Source organism: Borostomias antarcticus (assembly GCF_949987555.1).
Source record: "Borostomias antarcticus genome assembly, contig: scaffold_43, whole genome shotgun sequence".
NCBI classification, from domain to species: domain Eukaryota; kingdom Metazoa; phylum Chordata; class Actinopteri; order Stomiiformes; family Stomiidae; genus Borostomias; species Borostomias antarcticus.
Window position 1 is genome coordinate 1360929 of NW_028176769.1, and position 9584 is coordinate 1370512.

Below are 9584 nucleotides of genomic sequence, written 5' to 3' on the forward strand. Positions count from 1 at the left end.
TGGACAGTAGCTAGCACATTGGTTTGATAGCAGCATAGTTGGGATGGACAGTAGCTAGCACATTGGTTTGATGGATGGACAGTAGCTAGCGCATTGGTTTGATAGTAGCATAGTTGGGATGGACAGTAGCTAGCGCATTGGTTTGATAGTAGCATAGTTGGGATGGACAGTAGCTAGCGCATTGGTTTGATAGTGGCATAGTTGGGATGGACAGTAGCTAGCACATTGGTTTGATAGTGGCATAGTTGGGATGGACAGTAGCTAGTGCATTGGTTTGATAGTAGCATAGTTGGGATGGACAGTAGCTAGCGCATTGGTTTGATAGTAGCCTAGTTGGGATGGACAGTAGCTAGCGCATTGGTTTGATAGCAGCATAGTTGGGATGGACAGTAGCTAGCACATTGGTTTGATAGCAGCATAGTTGGGATGGACAGTAGCTAGCACATTGGTTTGATAGTAGCATAGTTGGGATGGACAGTAGCTAGCGCATTGGTTTGATAGTAGCATAGTTGGGATGGACAGTAGCTAGCGCATTGGTTTGATAGTAGCATAGTTGGGATGGACAGTAGCTAGCGCATTGGTTTGATAGTAGCATAGTTGGGATGGACTGTAGCTAGCGCATTGGTTTGATAGTGGCATAGTTGGGATGGACAGTAGCTAGCGCATTGGTTTGATAGTGGCATAGTTGGGATGGACAGTAGCTAGTGCATTGGTTTGATAGTAGTATAGTTGGGATGGACAGTAGCTAGCGCAATGGTTTGATAGTAGCATAGTTGGGATGGACAGTAGCTAGCACATTGGTTTGATAGCAGCATAGTTGGGATGGACAGTAGCTAGCGCATTGGTTTGATAGTAGCATAGTTGGGATGGACAGTAGCTAGCGCATTGGTTTGATAGTAGCATAGTTGGGATGGACAGTAGCTAGCGCATTGGTTTGATAGTAGCATAGTTGGGATGGACAGTAGCTAGCGCATTGGTTTGATAGTAGCATAGTTGGGATGGACAGTAGCTAGCGCATTGGTTTGACAGTAGCATAGTTGGGATGGACAGTAGCTAGCACATTGGTTTGACAGTGGCATAGTTGGGTTAGACAGTTGCTAGTGCATTGGTTTGATAGTGGCATAGTTGGGATGGACAGTAGCTAGCACATTGGTTTGATAGCAGCATAGTTGGGATGGACAGTAGCTAGCACATTGGTTTGATGGATGGACAGTAGCTAGCGCATTGGTTTGATAGTAGCATAGTTGGGATGGACAGTAGCTAGCGCATTGGTTTGATAGTAGCATAGTTGGGATGGACAGTAGCTAGCGCATTGGTTTGATAGGGGCATAGTTGGGATGGACAGTAGCTAGCGCATTGGTTTGATAGTGGCATAGTTGGGATGGACAGTAGCTAGTGCATTGGTTTGATAGTAGCATAGTTGGGATGGACAGTAGCTAGCGCATTGGTTTGATAGTAGCCTAGTTTGGATGGACAGTAGCTAGCACATTGGTTTGATAGCTGCATAGTTGGGATGGACAGTAGCTAGCACATTGGTTTGATAGCAGCATAGTTGGGATGGACAGTAGCTAGCACATTGGTTTGATAGTAGCATAGTTGGGATGGACAGTAGCTAGCGCATTGGTTTGATAGTAGCATAGTTGGGATGGACAGTAGCTAGCGCATTGGTTTGATAGTAGCATAGTTGGCATGGACAGTAGCTAGCGCATTGGTTTGAAAGTGGCATAGTTGGGATGGACAGTAGCTAGCGCATTGGTTTGATAGCGGCATAGTTGGGATGGACAGTAGCTAGTGCATTGGTTTGATAGTAGCATAGTTGGGATGGACAGTAGCTAGCGCATTTGTTTGATAGTAGCATAGTTGGGATGGACAGTAGCTAGCACATTGGTTTGATAGCAGCATAGTTGGGATGGACAGTAGCTAGCGCATTGGTTTGATAGTAGCATAGTTGGGATGGACAGTAGCTAGCGCATTGGTTTGATAGTAGCATAGTTGGGATGGACAGTAGCTAGCGCATTGGTTTGATAGTAGCATAGTTGGGATGGACAGTAGCTAGCGCATTGGTTTGATAGTAGCATAGTTGGGATGGACAGTAGCTAGCGCATTGGTTTGACAGTAGCATAGTTGGGATGGACAGTAGCTAGCGCATTGGTTTGACAGTGGCATAGTTGGGTTAGACAGTAGCTAGTGCATTGGTTTGATAGTGGCATAGTTGGGATGGACAGTAGCTAGCACATTGGTTTGATAGCAGCATAGTTGGGATGGACAGTAGCTAGCACATTGGTTTGATGGATGGACAGTAGCTAGCGCATTGGTTTGATAGTAGCATAGTTGGGATGGACAGTAGCTAGCGCATTGGTTTGATAGTTGCATAGTTGGGATGGACAGTAGCTAGCGCATTGGTTTGATAGTGGCATAGTTGGGATGGACAGTAGCTAGTGCATTGGTTTGATAGTAGCATAGTTGGGATGGACAGTAGCTAGCGCATTGGTTTGATAGTAGCCTAGTTGGGATGGACAGTAGCTAGCGCATTGGTTTGATAGCTGCATAGTTGGGATGGACAGTAGCTAGCACATTGGTTTGATAGCAGCATAGTTGGGATGGACAGTAGCTAGCACATTGGTTTGATAGTAGCATAGTTGGGATGGACAGTAGCTAGCGCATTGGTTTGATAGTAGCATAGTTGGGATGGACAGTAGCTAGCGCATTGGTTTGATAGTAGCATAGTTGGCATGGACAGTAGCTAGCGCATTGGTTTGATAGTGGCATAGTTGGGATGGACAGTAGCTAGCGCATTGGTTTGATAGCGGCATAGTTGGGATGGACAGTAGCTAGCGCATTGGTTTGACAGTAGCATAGTTGGGATGGACAGTAGCTAGCGCATTGGTTTGACAGTAGCATAGTTGGGATGGACAGTAGCTAGCACATTGGTTTGACAGTGGCATAGTTGGGATAGACAGTAGCTAGTGCATTGGTTTGATAGTGGCATAGTTGGGATGGACAGTAGCTAGCACATTGGTTTGATAGCAGCATAGTTGGGATGGAGAGTAGCTAGCGCATTGGTTTGACAGTAGCATAGTTGGGATGGACAGTAGCTAGCGCATTGGTTTGATAGTAGCATAGTTGGGATGGACTGTAGCTAGCGCATTGGTTTGATAGTAGCATAGTTGGAATGGACAGTAGCTAGCGCATTGGTTTGATAGTAGCATAGTTGGGATGGACTGTAGCTAGCGCATTGGTTTGATAGTAGCATAGTTGCAATGGACAGTAGCTAGCGCATTAGTTTGACAGTAGCATAGTTGGGATGGACAGTAGCTAGCGCATTGGTTTGACAGTAGCATAGTTGGGATGGACAGTAGCTAGCGCATTGGTTTGATAGTGGCATAGTTGGGATGGACAGTAGCTAGCGCATTGGTTTGATAGTAGCATAGTTGGGATGGACTGTAGCTAGCGCATTGGTTTGATAGTAGCATAGTTGGAATGGACAGTAGCTAGCGCATTGGTTTGATAGTAGCATAGTTGGGATGGACTGTAGCTAGCGCATTGGTTTGATAGTAGCATAGTTGCAATGGACAGTAGCTAGCGCATTGGTTTGACAGTAGCATAGTTGGGATGGACAGTAGCTAGTGCATTGGTTTGACAGTAGCATAGTTGGGATGGACAGTAGCTAGCGCATTGGTTTGATAGTGGCATAGTTGGGATAGACAGTAGCTAGCCCATTGGTTTGATAGTGGCATAGTTGGGATGGACAGTAGCTAGCGCATTGGTTTGATAGCATAGTTGGGATGGTAAGTAGCTAGCACATTGGTTTGATAGCAGCATAGTTGGGATGGACAGTAGATAGCACATTGGTTTGATAGCAGCATAGTTGGGATGGACAGTAGCTAGCACATTGGTTTGATAGTAGCATAGTTGGGATGGACAGTAGCTAGCACATTGGTTTGATAGAAGCATAGTTGGGATGGACAGTAGCTAGCGCATTGGTTTGATAGTAGCATAGTTGGGATGGACAGTAGCTAGCGCATTGGTTTGATAGTAGCATAGTTGGGATGGACTATAGCTAGCGCATTGGTTTGATAGTAGCATAGTTGGTATGGACAGTAGCTAGCGCATTGGTTTGACAGTAGCATAGTTGGGATGGACAGTATCTAGCGCATTGGTTTGACAGTAGCATAGTTGGGATGGACAGTATCTAGCGCATTGGTTTGACAGTGGCATAGTTGGGAAAGAGAGTAGCTAGCGCATTGGTTTGATAGTGGCATAGTTGGGATGGACAGTAGCTAGCACATTGGTTTGATAGCAGCATAGTTGGGATGGACAGTAGCTAGCGCATTGGTTTGATAGTGGCATAGTTGGGATGGACAGTAGCTAGCACATTGGTTTGATAGCAGCATAGTTGGGATGGACAGTAGCTAGCACATTGGTTTGATAGTAGCATAGTTGGGATGGACAGTAGATAGCGCATTGGTTTGACAGTGGCATAGTTGGGATAGACAGTAGCTAGCGCATTGGTTTGATAGTGGCATAGTTGGGATGGACAGTAGCTAGCACATTGGTTTGATAGCAGCATAGTTGGGATGGACAGTAGCTAGCACATTGGTTTGATGGATGGACAGTAGCTAGCGCATTGGTTTGATAGTAGCATAGTTGGGATGGACAGTAGCTAGCGCATTGCTTTGATAGTAGCATAGTTGGGATAAACAGTAGCTAGCGCATTGGTTTGATAGTGGCATAGTTGGGATGGACAGTAGCTAGCGCATTGGTTTGATAGTGGCATAGTTGGGATGGACAGTAGCTAGTGCATTGGTTTGATAGTAGCATAGTTGGGATGGACAGTAGCTAGCGCATTGGTTTGATAGTAGCCTAGTTGGGATGGACAGTAGCTAGCGCATTGGTTTGATAGCAGCATAGTTGGGATGGACAGTAGCTAGCACATTGGTTTGATAGCAGCATAGTTGGGATGGACAGTAGCTAGCGCATTGGTTTGATAGTAGCATAGTTGGGATGGACAGTAGCTAGCACATTGGTTTGATAGCAGCATAGTTGGGATGGACAGTAGCTAGCGCATTGGTTTGATAGTAGCATAGTTGGGATGGACAGTAGCTAGCGCATTGGTTTGATAGTAGCATAGTTGGGATGGACAGTAGCTAGCGCATTGGTTTGATAGTAGCATAGTTGGGATGGACAGTAGCTAGCGCATTGGTTTGATAGTAGCATAGTTGGGATGGACAGTAGCTAGCGCATTGGTTTGATAGTAGCATAGTTGGGATGGACAGTAGCTAGCGCATTGGTTTGATAGTAGCATAGTTGGGATGGACAGTAGCTAGCGCATTGGTTTGATAGTAGCATAGTTGGGATGGACAGTAGCTAGCGCATTGGTTTGATAGTAGCATAGTTGGGATGGACAGTAGCTAGCACATTGGTTTGATGGATGGACAGTAGCTAGCACATTGGTTTGATAGCAGCATAGTTGGGATGGGCAGTAGCTAGCACATTGGTTTGATAGTAGCATAGTTGGGATGGACAGTAGCTAGCACATTGGTTTGATAGTAGCATAGTTGGGATGGACAGTAGCTAGCGCATTGGTTTGATAGTGGCATAGTTGGGATGGACAGTAGCTAGCGCATTGGTTTGATAGTGGCATAGTTGGGATGGACAGTAGCTAGTGCATTGGTTTGATAGTAGCATAGTTGGGATGGACAGTAGCTAGCGCATTGGTTTGATAGTAGCCTAGTTGGGATGGACAGTAGCTAGCGCATTGGTTTGATAGTAGCATAGTTGGGATGGACAGTAGCTAGCGCATTGGTTTGATAGTAGCATAGTTGGGATGGACAGTAGCTAGCGCATTGGTTTGATAGTAGCATAGTTGGGATGGACAGTAGCTAGCGCATTGGTTTGATAGTAGCATAGTTGGGATGGACAGTAGCTAGCACATTGGTTTGATGGATGGACAGTAGCTAGCACATTGGTTTGATAGCAGCATAGTTGGGATGGACAGTAGCTAGCACATTGGTTTGATAGTAGCATAGTTGGGATGGACAGTAGCTAGCACATTGGTTTGATAGTAGCATAGTTGGGATGGACAGTAGCTAGCGCATTGGTTTGATAGTGGCATAGTTGGGATGGACAGTAGCTAGCGCATTGGTTTGATAGTGGCATAGTTGGGATGGACAGTAGCTAGTGCATTGGTTTGATAGTAGCATAGTTGGGATGGACAGTAGCTAGCGCATTGGTTTGATAGTAGCCTAGTTGGGATGGACAGTAGCTAGCGCATTGGTTTGATAGTAGCATAGTTGGGATGGACAGTAGCTAGCGCATTGGTTTGACAGTAGCATAGTTGGGATGGACAGTAGCAAGCGCATTGGTTTGATAGTGGCATAGTTGGGATGGACAGTAGCTAGTGCATTGGTTTCATAGTAGCATAGTTGGGATGGACAGTAGCTAGCGCATTGGTTTGATGGATGGACAGTAGCTAGCGCATTGGTTTGATAGTAGCATAGTTGGGATGGACAGTAGCTAGCGCATTGGTTTGATAGTAGCATAGTTGGGATGGACAGTAGCTAGCGCATTGGTTTGATAGTAGCATAGTTGGGATGGACAGTAGCTAGCGCATTGGTTTGATAGTAGCATAGTTGGGATGGACAGTAGCTAGCGCATTGGTTTGATAGTAGCATAGTTGGGATGGACAGTAGCTAGCGCATTGGTTTGACAGTAGCATAGTTGGGATGGACAGTAGCTAGCGCATTGGTTTGACAGTAGCATAGTTGGGATGGACAGTAGCTAGCACATTGGTTTGACAGTGGCATAGTTGGGTTAGACAGTAGCTAGTGCATTGGTTTGATAGTGGCATAGTTGGGATGGACAGTAGCTAGCACATTGGTTTGATAGCAGCATAGTTGGGATGGACAGTAGCTAGCACATTGGTTTGATGGATGGACAGTAGCTAGCGCATTGGTTTGATAGTAGCATAGTTGGGATGGACAGTAGCTAGCGCATTGGTTTGATAGTAGCATAGTTGGGATGGACAGTAGCTAGCGCATTGGTTTGATAGTGGCATAGTTGGGATGGACAGTAGCTAGCGCATTGGTTTGATAGTGGCATAGTTGGGATGGACAGTAGCTAGTGCATTGGTTTGATAGTAGCATAGTTGGGATGGACAGTAGCTAGCGCATTGGTTTGATAGTAGCCTAGTTGGGATGGACAGTAGCTAGCGCATTGGTTTGATAGTAGCATAGTTGGGATGGACAGTAGCTAGCGCATTGGTTTGATAGTAGCATAGTTGGGATGGACAGTAGCTAGCGCATTGGTTTGATAGTAGCCTAGTTGGGATGGACAGTAGCTAGCGCATTGGTTTGATTGTAGCATAGTTGGGATGAACAGTAGCTAGCGCATTGGTTTGACAGTAGCATAGTTGGGATGGACAGTAGCAAGCGCATTGGTTTGATAGTGGCATAGTTGGGATGGACAGTAGCTAGTGCATTGGTTTGATAGTAGCATAGTTGGGATGGACAGTAGCTAGCGCATTGGTTTGATGGATGGACAGTAGCTAGCGCATTGGTTTGATAGTAGCCTAGTTGGGATGGACAGTAGCTAGCACATTGGTTTGATAGTAGCATAGTTGGGATGGACAGTAGCTAGCGCATTGGTTTGATAGTAGCATAGTTGGGATGGACAGTAGCTAGCGCATTGGTTTGATAGTAGCATAGTTGGGATGGACAGTAGCTAGCGCATTGGTTTGATAGTAGCATAGTTGGGATGGACAGTAGCTAGCGCATTGGTTTGATAGTAGCATAGTTGGGATGGACAGTAGCTAGCGCATTGGTTTGACAGTAGCATAGTTGGGATGGACAGTAGCTAGCGCATTGGTTTGACAGTAGCATAGTTGGGATGGACAGTAGCTAGCACATTGGTTTGACAGTGGCATAGTTGGGTTAGACAGTAGCTAGTGCATTGGTTTGATAGTGGCATAGTTGGGATGGACAGTAGCTAGCACATTGGTTTGATAGCAGCATAGTTGGGATGGACAGTAGCTAGCACATTGGTTTGATGGATGGACAGTAGCTAGCGCATTGGTTTGATAGTAGCATAGTTGGGATGGACAGTAGCTAGCGCATTGGTTTGATAGTAGCATAGTTGGGATGGACAGTAGCTAGCGCATTGGTTTGATAGTGGCATAGTTGGGATGGACAGTAGCTAGCGCATTGGTTTGATAGTGGCATAGTTGGGATGGACAGTAGCTAGTGCATTGGTTTGATAGTAGCATAGTTGGGATGGACAGTAGCAAGCGCATTGGTTTGATAGTAGCCTAGTTGGGATGGACAGTAGCTAGCGCATTGGTTTGATAGCTGCATAGTTGGGATGGACAGTAGCTAGCACATTGGTTTGATAGCAGCATAGTTGGGATGGACAGTAGCTAGCACATTGGTTTGATAGTAGCATAGTTGGGATGGACAGTAGCTAGCGCATTGGTTTGATAGTAGCATAGTTGGGATGGACAGTAGCTAGCGCATTGGTTTGATAGTAGCATAGTTGGCATGGACAGTAGCTAGCGCATTGGTTTGATAGTGGCATAGTTGGGATGGACAGTAGCTAGCGCATTGGTTTGATGGCGGCATAGTTGGGATGGACAGTAGCTAGTGCATTGGTTTGATAGTAGCATAGTTGGGATGGACAGTAGCTAGCGCATTTGTTTGATAGTAGCATAGTTGGGATGGACAGTAGCTAGCACATTGGTTTGATAGCAGCATAGTTGGGATGGACAGTAGCTAGCGCATTGGTTTGATAGTAGCATAGTTGGGATGGACAGTAGCTAGCGCATTGGTTTGATAGTAGCATAGTTGGGATGGACAGTAGCTAGCGCATTGGTTTGATAGTAGCATAGTTGGGATGGACAGTAGCTAGCGCATTGGTTTGATAGTAGCATAGTTGGGATGGACAGTAGCTAGCGCATTGGTTTGATAGTAGCATAGTTGGGATGGACAGTAGCTAGCGCATTGGTTTGACAGTAGCATAGTTGGGATGGACAGTAGCTAGCGCATTGGTTTGACAGTGGCATAGTTGGGTTAGACAGTAGCTAGTGCATTGGTTTGATAGTGGCATAGTTGGGATGGACAGTAGCTAGCACATTGGTTTGATAGCAGCATAGTTGGGATGGACAGTAGCTAGCACATTGGTTTGATGGATGGACAGTAGCTAGCGCATTGGTTTGATAGTAGCATAGTTGGGATGGACAGTAGCTAGCGCATTGGTTTGATAGTAGCATAGTTGGGATGGACAGTAGCTAGCGCATTGGTTTGATAGTAGCATAGTTGGGATGGACAGTAGCTAGCGCATTGGTTTGATAGTAGCATAGTTGGGATGGACAGTAGCTAGCGCATTGGTTTGATAGTAGCATAGTTGGGATGGACAGTAGCTAGCGCATTGGTTTGACAGTAGCATAGTTGGGATGGACAGTAGCTAGCGCATTGGTTTGACAGTAGCATAGTTGGGATGGACAGTAGCTAGCACATTGGTTTGACAGTGGCATAGTTGGGTTAGACAGTAGCTAGTGCATTGGTTTGATAGTGGCATAGTTGGGATGGACA